The sequence below is a fragment of the Pseudophryne corroboree genome, chromosome 6 (genome assembly GCF_028390025.1).
Source record: "Pseudophryne corroboree isolate aPseCor3 chromosome 6, aPseCor3.hap2, whole genome shotgun sequence".
Taxonomy (NCBI): Eukaryota; Metazoa; Chordata; class Amphibia; order Anura; family Myobatrachidae; genus Pseudophryne; species Pseudophryne corroboree.
This window is the reverse complement of record NC_086449.1, coordinates 620,508,814-620,519,142: the sequence shown is the minus strand read 5'-3', so window position 1 is coordinate 620,519,142 and position 10,329 is coordinate 620,508,814.

The following is a 10,329-nucleotide window of genomic DNA, read 5'->3' as shown; positions in this document are numbered from 1 at the left end:
CAACGTTGAAATCATTCTCCACTGCGCTTGAGACAGGTGCATTCCACCTCCTATATCGTGCTCAATTGTATAGGCTTGAATGGCCTTTTGCTGCTCCTCCAACCTCTGAAGCATATATAGGGTTGAATTCCACCTCGTTACCACTTCTTGCTTCAGATGATGGCAGGGCAGGTTCAGGCGTTTTTGGTGGTGCTCCAGTCTTCTGTACGTGGTGCCTGTACGCCGAAAGTGTCCCGCAATTCTTCTGGCCACCGACAGCATCTCTTGCACGCCCCTCTCGTTTTTTAAATAATTCTGCACCACCAAATTCAAGGTATGTGCAAAACATGGGACGTGCTGGAATTTGCCCATATTTAATGCACACACAATATTGCTGGCGTTGTCCGATGCCACAAATCCACAGGAGAGTCCAATTGGGGTAAGCCATTCCGCGATGATCTTCCTCAGTTGCCGTAAGAGGTTTTCAGCTGTGTGCGTATTCTGGAAACCGGTGATACAAAGCGTAGCCTGCCTAGGAAAGAGTTGGCGTTTGCGAGATGCTGCTACTGGTGCCGCCGCTGCTGTTCTTGCGGCGGGAGTCCATACATCTACCCAGTGGGCTGTCACAGTCATATAGTCCTGACCCTGCCCTGCTCCACTTGTCCACATGTCCGTGGTTAAGTGGACATTGGGTACAACTGCATTTTTTAGGACACTGGTGACTCTTTTTCTGACGTCCGTGTACATTCTCGGTATCGCCTGCCTAGAGAAGTGGAACCTAGATGGTATTTGGTAACGGGGGCACACTACCTCAAGAAATTGTCTAGTTCCCTGTGAACTAACGGCGGATACCGGACGCACGTCTAACACCAACATAGTTGTCAAGGCCTCAGTTATCCGCTTTGCAACAGGATGACTGCTGTGATATTTCATCTTCCTCGCAAAGGACTGTTGGACAGTCAATTGCTTACTGGAAGTAGTACAAGTGGTCTTCCGACTTCCCCTCTGGGATGACCATCGACTCCCAGCAGCAACAACAGCAGCGCCAGCAGCAGTAGGCGTTACACGCAAGGATGCATCGGAGGAATCCCAGGCAGGAGAGGACTCGTCAGAATTGCCAGTGACATGGCCTGCAGGACTATTGGCATTCCTGGGGAAGGAGGAAATTGACACTGAGGGAGTTGGTGGGGTGGTTTGCGTGAGCTTGGTTACAAGAGGAAGGGATTTACTGGTCAGTGGACTGCTTCCGCTGTCGCCCAAAGTTTTTGAACTTGTCACTGACTTATTATGAATGCGCTGCAGGTGACGTATAAGGGAGGATGTTCCGAGGTGGTTAACGTCCTTACCCCTACTTATTACAGCTTGACAAAGGCAACACACGGCTTGACAAATGTTGTCCGCATTTCTGTTGAAATACTTCCACACCGAAGAGCTGATTTTTTTGGTATTTTCACCAGGCATGTCAATGGCCATATTCCTCCCACGGACAACAGGTGTCTCCCCGGGTGCCTGACTTAAACAAACCACCTCACCATCAGAATCCTCCCTGTCAATTTCCTCCCCAGCGCCAGCAACACCCATATCCTCCTCATCCTGGTGTACTTCAACACTGACATCTTCAATCTGACTATCAGGAACTGGACTGCGGGTGCTCCTTACAGCACTTGCAGGGGGCGTGCAAATGGTGGAAGGCGCATGCTCTTCACGTCCAGTGTTGGGAAGGTCAGGCATCGCAACCGACACAATTGGACTCTCCTTGTGGATTTGGGATTTCGAAGAACGCACAGTTCTTTGCTGTGCTTTTGCCAGCTTGAGTCTTTTAATTTTACTAGCGAGAGGCTGAGTGCTTCCATCCTCATGTGAAGCTGAACCACTAGCCATGAACATAGGCCAGGGCCTCAGCCGTTCCTTGCCACTCCGTGTGGTAAATGGCATATTGGCAAGTTTACGTTTCTCCTCCGACAATTTTATTTTAGATTTTTGAGTCCTTTTTTTACTGATATTTGGTGTTTTGGATTTTACATGCTCTGTACTATGACATTGGGCATCGGCCTTGGCAGACGACGTTGCTGGCATTTCATCGTCTCGGCCATGACTAGTGGCAGCAGCTTCAGCACGAGGTGGAAGTCGATCTTGATCTTTCCCTATTTTTGGAACCTCAACATTTTTGTTCTCCATATTTTAATAGGCACAACTAAAAGGCACCTCAGGTAAACAATGGAGATGGATGGATACTAGTATACTTATGGATGGACGAGCGACTGCCGACACAGAGGTAGCTAGAGCCGTGGACTACCGTACTGTGTCTGCTGCTAATATAGACTGGATGATAATGAGATAAAATTAAAATATATATATATATATATATCACACTAGTACTGCAGCCGGACAGGTATATATTATGTAATGACGGACCTGCTGGACACTGTCTGTCAGCACTGCAGACTCCTAAAGTAAGCTACTAGTATCAAGAAGATAGAAAAAAAAAAAACCACGGGTAGGTGGTATACAATTATGGATGGATGAGCGACTGCCGACACAGAGGTAGCTACAGCCGTGGACTACCGTACTGTGTCTGCTGCTAATATAGACTGGATGATAATGAGATAAAATTAAAATATATATATATATCACACTAGTACTGCAGCCGGACAGGTATATATTATGTAATGTCAAAGTCAGAAAAATATCTCTACACACACTGCCATATTTGCACCTCATACTGGTCCGCGCTGCGCATGCGTACGCTCTCCCGTACGTGCACATACTCACAGTCGCGGGCACCCGCAGGCGCACGGTATGCGTATTTACGGTAGAGTTTATGTAATCGTAGCGTGCGACTCATTCGTTACATATTTTCACTAATAATGTATTTTGTAGATCATGGTCCCTTTGATAGATACTGAAAGTTTAGTTAATATAGCATGTTCCTGAACAGAGAGATCCCTCTTTGTATTGTACGAAGGGTCTAACAGGGGTCATACAGTGGTGTTTGGTACCCATCGGAAGAGTATTTAAATAGCAATATTCCGGTGTTGGTTTGGAGCGGATTAATCGCTCGTGCGAATAGTTATGGACATAAGAAGTTTATGTCCATTTACTATTATTTGTTCTTACTTAGTCATGCGGCGGGAAACCCAGTATCCCACCCACCTGAACAGTTGGAAACAGTCACAGCCCACCTGTATGAATCAACCTATGACCTTTTGTTATAATGCGAAGCCGAATTCCTGTGTCCAATGAACAATGAGATTGTAGGGACCATTGAATTGTATTGTGTGTGGGGCATAAATAGGCAGGCCGACCGTATCCAGTACACTCTCTTCAACGGTTCTCATTGCTGATAATCGGGAGCTGGATATCGAGGCGCATGCGATCGTTTCCCCTTGTGCGTAAGTGTTTCTCCGCAATCATATTGTCTTGATGTTATTGTGAGCCATCTCTCTCTCCCCTCTTTTTCCCTTATTTTCCCTTGATTGTATTGTATTGTATTGTATGGTATTTCCTGTGTAGTTATTTGGTTAGTTAGTCTATGTTATATTGTAGTGTATGCTTTGTAATGTGATTCTTTTGCAAGTATAATAGTCAAAATACATATAATAGGTTTTGGACCCTAAGCCCAGGTATCTGTGTATTTCTTATAGTGTTAAGTATTCCCTGAGCGTCGGTGACGCTCAAGCAGCTTTGTAGTTAATCAGGTTACACCAGGTTGCACTTACACTCTGTCACCACACTAAGGTTTACTGTATATTTCGTTGTTAAAGGTATAGATATAAAGGTTTAACGTTATAAGCGTCTGCACCGCTGGTGATCTCCTCGTGGTCCCGAGCGTCCGCTACGCTATAGCGAATCATTACGTTAGTCGGCAGCCAATAGCGTGCCTGCCTGTGATCTCTGGGCCGTAAGCGAACGTGACGCTTGAGCGTCTCGACTACGGTTGAGCGATCGATACGCAACTTGCGTACCCTTACGGTACTTCTTACGTAGATAGCGTACAGTGTTCTTAGACCTCTTAAAGTGTTTTATATACGATAAATATTTAGCTTTATCAATTGCGGGCTCGTCCAGTCCTTCACATATCTGCACTAGGTAGATCAGCAGACATTATCCCTCAGCAAAGGGCGGGAGGTTGTATCCCTCGTAGTGCTGACGGGATAAGCGTCTGCTTCGCTTAGGTAAAGGGTGCTGAAGGAATCCGGGAACCGGAGGTAAGAGCAAAACGCTAGTGTCTTTTAAAACTGTTTATTTTTCTGTCTTGCGCACACACGCACGCACACATATATATCTGCATTTCTTTTTCATTTATGTATTTTCGTATATCACTCTCCTGTCTGCCAGTTTTATAGTTGATAAAAGTGCTAAAAGAGATTTGCTGTTATTTCATAATTTAAGAATAGAGGTAATAAAGTTAAAATATAGACAAACACACAGTTTTGCCTGGGAGATAAGGCGAAGTCAGTGTGGTGTGTGGTAGATGATCAAGGATCATCTACATTGATAAAAGTATAAATTGTGTTACGGTGGATCTTTGCTTTGCGTGCACGTGTCCCTAACAAAGACTTGCGTACGCAATCCAAAGGCCGACGCACGCAGCGTATATTACGCAACGGAGCGTCCGGTTACGCCCACGTAGCTCAAGTCACGATAAGTTGATTTTTAACGCAAAGCGATAAATAACGCAAAGCGATAAATAGCGCAACGTGATAAATAGCGCAACGCGGTAAATAGCGCAAGGCGATAAATAGCACAAATTGATTTCAGTTTTCCAAAACTTAGTTTAAATACCTTACTTTACTGTAATACCTCTGGGGAGAGCTATCAGACTACGGGAAATGATTTTTCTGATCAGAAAACTATAAGAATGATAGTGGGTTGAAAACGGTATGAGTGTATTGAATCCCGCTTTGTGGACTTTGTGGTCTATGTGATAAAACGGTATTAAATCCCGCTTTGTGGACTTTGTGATCTGTGTGATCTATGAGCACGGCCTGAAGTGAAAACGTGCAACAGAGTGTGATAAAGTTTTCGTTGTGTTACGCTCTGGCTGTTTTGGAGCACAGTAGGGAGACTCCAATGATCCTACCATTTATGGGCAACAAGTGTCTATAAGTGGTACGATTGGACCGCACGGTTGTATGTGTGACCAATAACGCAACGTGATATGAGGTCGTATATCTTGCCCTCATACGTGTTGTAGGGAGCACATGCAAGCGTGATTTGTGTAAAAAGGAAGGGAATTTTCTCAGGAAAATCTCTAAAGATAGGGCCTGCAACGGCTACACGTGTCTGCTAGAAGGCGGACCGGAGATACCCGGAGCAGAAGAAGTTCAGTGGAAGAGCTTTAAGGATTTCCAACGTAGATTTCTGTGTTTGGTGCATTTTAGGAAGTTTTTCTGTGTTAAAAAGGTCCACAATGGAAACCAAGTGCACGACACAGAGACAGTCGGCAGTCAGGATTCAGACTCCAGAGGCTTGCAGACCCCGAGGGTCTGCTCGGTTAGTAATGTGGGGGAAATATGGTCCCCACACTGAGACCTTTTGTGATGAATGGACACGAATGACTGCGGGGGATAAGGCACCATTTCCCGGGATAGGTAGTTTTGATTCAGAGGTGTTGCATAATTTAAGGAGAAGGATATGTCTCATTAAATCAGCAAAGAGACGAATCAAGCATTATGATTGTTTGCAGATATGGCTACAGGAAAGTGACATGCAGAGAAATGTAACTTACTTACCTAACTTTCATCTTGAGAGGAGAGAGACATGGCAATGGAGGGGATTATGGTTGCGGAGAAAAGCACAAGGGTGAACAATAAAAACGCTCTTAGCAACTGTAGTATAGATGATAAGAATAAGTGTAATAAATGTAACAATGCTAATTGTAATACTGTTGAATGTACAACTGTTAACCCATGCAAGTCGCACCCCATGTTAAACTTCCCTCAGGAACACCAACAAGAAAGTGAACCCAGAACGATGTCGGCACCTCTTCCAGAAGCCATCACACAAGACATCCAGGTGGACGCGACCCAATCGGTAAAGACTGTAAACAAACCCCCTAATGGAGGGTCAGGTGAGGTCGTGTCCACAGGTACGTATGGTATTATACATTACGCACAAACAAATGTACCTCATATTGTAGAATCAATTCAGAATGACGTTACTGGACTTAATCCTGTCAGGGTAATTGCAGTACCAAATGGGAAAACTGACTCTTCAGGAGTCACCCCCGTCAGGAACATCGCCATGTACTGCCCCTTTTCCCGAACAGAATTAAGAACAATTCTGTCTGAATTTCCTGATCCCAGGAAAGACTTAGTTGCTTGTCAAAGATACATTAGAGTGCTAGGACACACTGCAGAGCCAAATAACAAAGATTGGAGGACAGTTTTGAGGGCATGTTTACCCCCCGATGTTGATTCATTGAAATTTATCGCTGATTGTAAGCTAGATGAGGAAGTGCCACTAACAAACGAGTATAACCAAGATAATGTAAAAAGAATCAATCTACAGTTGAAAGAATATTTTCCTACAGTAGTAAAGTGGAATAAAATCTTTACAATAAAACAAAAAGAAGGTGAATCCGCATCAGAGTATTTTCACCGGGCTCTGCAGGATATGGCTAGGTACACTGGTATAGATGACATTGAAACTAATGTACACCACAGAGAGGTAGCTGTGTCCGTATTAATGAACAACTTAAAAGACAGACTAAAAATTAGGGTACAAACTTCCATACCACATTGGAGAGGTATCTCGGTGGCGGCATTAAGAGAGTCCGCTATCGAGCATGACCGAAATATCCAAAGAACCAGGGAAGCGCAGGGAGAGCGGTTGATGGCACTGAACATCCAAGCACTAGAGGATGCATCAAGTCGACCGGAATCCCAGGCCCCTAGCACATGGAGAAAGCCAAGGATTTGTTATCATTGTAGAAGAGAAGGGCATTATGCCAGCAACTGTAATAACCCACATAAAGTCAGACCCCCTAGACCAAGAAATGAGCAAAATTATGACACACCAAATCACAATCAGGGATCATATAGGCCACACCCATGATATGTAGTCAGGAAAAGGTGATCATTAGGACTGACGGTAAGCCTGAGGTAACGGTTAATAAATTGGGAGGTCATTCACTGAAGACACAGGAATGACCGGGTGAAAAGTTGTAAATGTATCTGTGAAATGTTTCTTTTTCTATCCCCATCTCTGACGATTATTGGTAAGAATTCAAACATTGCATATATGCTTGGTCCTTGCAGAAGTCTACCAAACCCCAGCATAACCTATCCGCCACAATGTATTCTGGCCAGATACAGACAGTGGAGTAATGCAGGTGCTGGTGGGGAGGGACTGCTCAAGGAAACCATTTGACACGTAGATATGACATCCTGATAATCTGACAATGTTTTCTTAATGCTGACAATGTTTTAAAAATGCTTTGTTTCTCTTTTCCTATTGATGGTTATTGTCGAGTTATGTAAAATATATATGCATATGAATTGTTCTCTATCTCTTTTGTTTTTTTTTCGTTTTCTCTCTCTTCTCACTCATGTTTTCATGGTTTAAAGATGGTATGTCACCCCTCAGTTGGACCAATGGTAATGCCAGATTTTTGCTCCTTACAGAAAGATCGCTGATTAGGAAGGAATATTGCATCACCAGAATGTTCATTTGGAAGACTGAAGAGACAGCACCTTTTTGAGAGGACAGCAGAACAAGAAGAACAACAAGACGAGAGAACTTATTATCGTAACAAGTTCTCTCCCCCACAAACTGTTTTCTTATACCCCCATTACAAATTTCTTCTTTTCTCCTCCTGTAAGATGGACTTGCCCCAAGAGACTGTGATCCGGATTTTCCTGTCGACCATGATGTTGACCAGAGCAGTCTGTTTCGGTGCGAGTACCAGTGAGGTCGAGAAAGGATCCAGAAAGGTTCTGATGACTGAGACGGAGGTGTAAATTTCCAATAGCAACCCAATCACCAAGCAAAGGCGAGTACCGGACACGATCTAACAACCTTGTTATTTGTAAACATTTTGAAGGATTGTTAGTTTAAGAAGAAAACTGTATCTGTAGGCTCTGTAACAATGTCATTAAGGATGGGTGCATTAAGAAATGCCAATCCAGTTTTAATATCCATATGGACCGGCATCCATTGAGTGACTATCACTCCTTAGTGGGTAGTGTGTTAAACAAAACAGATTGTTGGGTATGCTCTCAAGTACCTCAGGGTCATAGCAAATCAGGGCTAGTACCATTTCCTTTAACGTTAGGGGAGGTACTTGAGTTAAGTGGTGGGAGACCGGTGGACAGGAGGTTTAACATCTCCAGCCCTCCTAGTTTGAAGCTCCACCAATACCACGTGGATAGGTCCCTATTATGTTTCAACATCTCCAATCCCCGAAAGCCAGGAAATTGGGAAGTGTCATGGAGTAACCACACCATGACCTTTTCGCATAGAGCAGATAGAATGCCTACAGATACAGAGCTTGTACGCCACATAGCCAGTAGAGGAAAATCTTTCCGGTATAGGTACACCTTAGGAAATAGGATTACGAGAGTTGGAGAAGTATCACCAGGATACTGTGCACATATCGTACAACCTGATACGTGTACTAAGCAGATGGAAGAATTAGGGTCAGGAGATTTCACATGGAAGGTGTGTAATATGATTATGTCCTACTCCGTCCCATATGTTCTCCCCGATGATGCATATTTCATATGCGGGAGAAAGGCGTACAAGTGGCTTGCCCCAAACTCTGAAGGATTGTGTTATATTGGAAAAGTATTGCCTGAAGTAATGACTGTGTCACATGACAAAATGAAAGACATACACCGTGGTGCCCAAGCTCCTTATACTCACACCCATTACGAGCACGTTGTTAAAAGGCACCTGATAGAGAAGACAGAGCATCCGGCCTCTGATCTGATAAGTGAATCCACCGGGATTCAATTCTTAATCGCGTTAGATTTCACCCGCACCGCTAGAGGAGTGCTGAATTATAAATACATATCGGCGCTCGCAAATTTGTTAGATAATATCACTGAAATGTATGATGACACGTTTAGATATACTGGAAGGGAACTTCAAGCTTATAAAACAGAACTGGTGCAGCATAGAATGGTTCTTAATTACCTCACAGCAGTGACAGGCGGATATTGTGTTACATTGGCAACACAGTATGGCGTGAAGTGTTGCACGTATATCACGAATAGCACCGAGGATCCGGTCGAGGTCATAGACCAAAAGATGGACGATATTCTCCAATTGAAGTGGGAATTTCGCCGAAAACACAATCTCACTCTTGCTGCTGTAGGTAATGAGCTGACTGGTTGGGTGTCATGGTTGAACCCGCGAAATTGGTTCTCCGGTTTAGGAGACTGGGCTCAAGGAGTCATAATGGATGTTGGGAAGTTTCTCCTATGTATCTTAGGTGTTGTCATATCAATTGGCTTGATATTTAGATGCGGTCAGGCTTTAATGAAGTGCAAACAAAGTACAAGAGTAATGAGTTTGAGGAGTGAGGAAACTGTAATTAACCTGGATTTGATTTATGACCCAACAATAGAAACAATGATGTAATGAAAATGCGATTATACGGTCCGTTTCTTTCACCTGTTTTTCTGGTTTTTTTTCTCCAAGATAAAAAGACCCACTTGGACAAGGAAGTTGACGAGACGCTATACAGACAACGGATTGACCAAAGGAGAAGTTTTGACCACTGTAGATACGGACATTTGATGAACTTTGCCATGGATCCCCAGTTTCCCTAGAATTCTTAAACTTACGCTAGCCCAACATTTTTTTTTGTAAATCTAATGGCATTGACAAAGCTTTTTGCTCGCACCTAATGGGCAAAACAGCGCAAAGAAGACGACTTTCAACTGATACCGAACAAAACTTCAACCGACAGATGTACATTAACCTGACATAGAATACCACTGCATTTTCCATAAGTGTTCTTTATCTTCATCTCTACAACCCTCAGGTAATAACACACATAGTCGATAGGGAATACAGGCACAGATATCAGCAACCACATACCTCCCCTATTCATGTATCATCAACTAAAATGTGCTTCCCCATTTTGTTACAACTGAAAGCCGAAATGAGCTCGGTAGAGTTTGACAGCCCATCCACAGACCCTTAATACGGGATAAGAAGGAATTCAAATGTATACTTCGCAATACCTCGAAGCTTGATTTACAACACGTACGGCACGATGATACATGACCCCCCCAAACATGGACTCATACACACATGCTTCTGCTATCTCACTAGGTCATACCCTCTTCCCACCTACTCCTCTCTCCTCCCTTACCCAACCATGGAAATGAATTAACC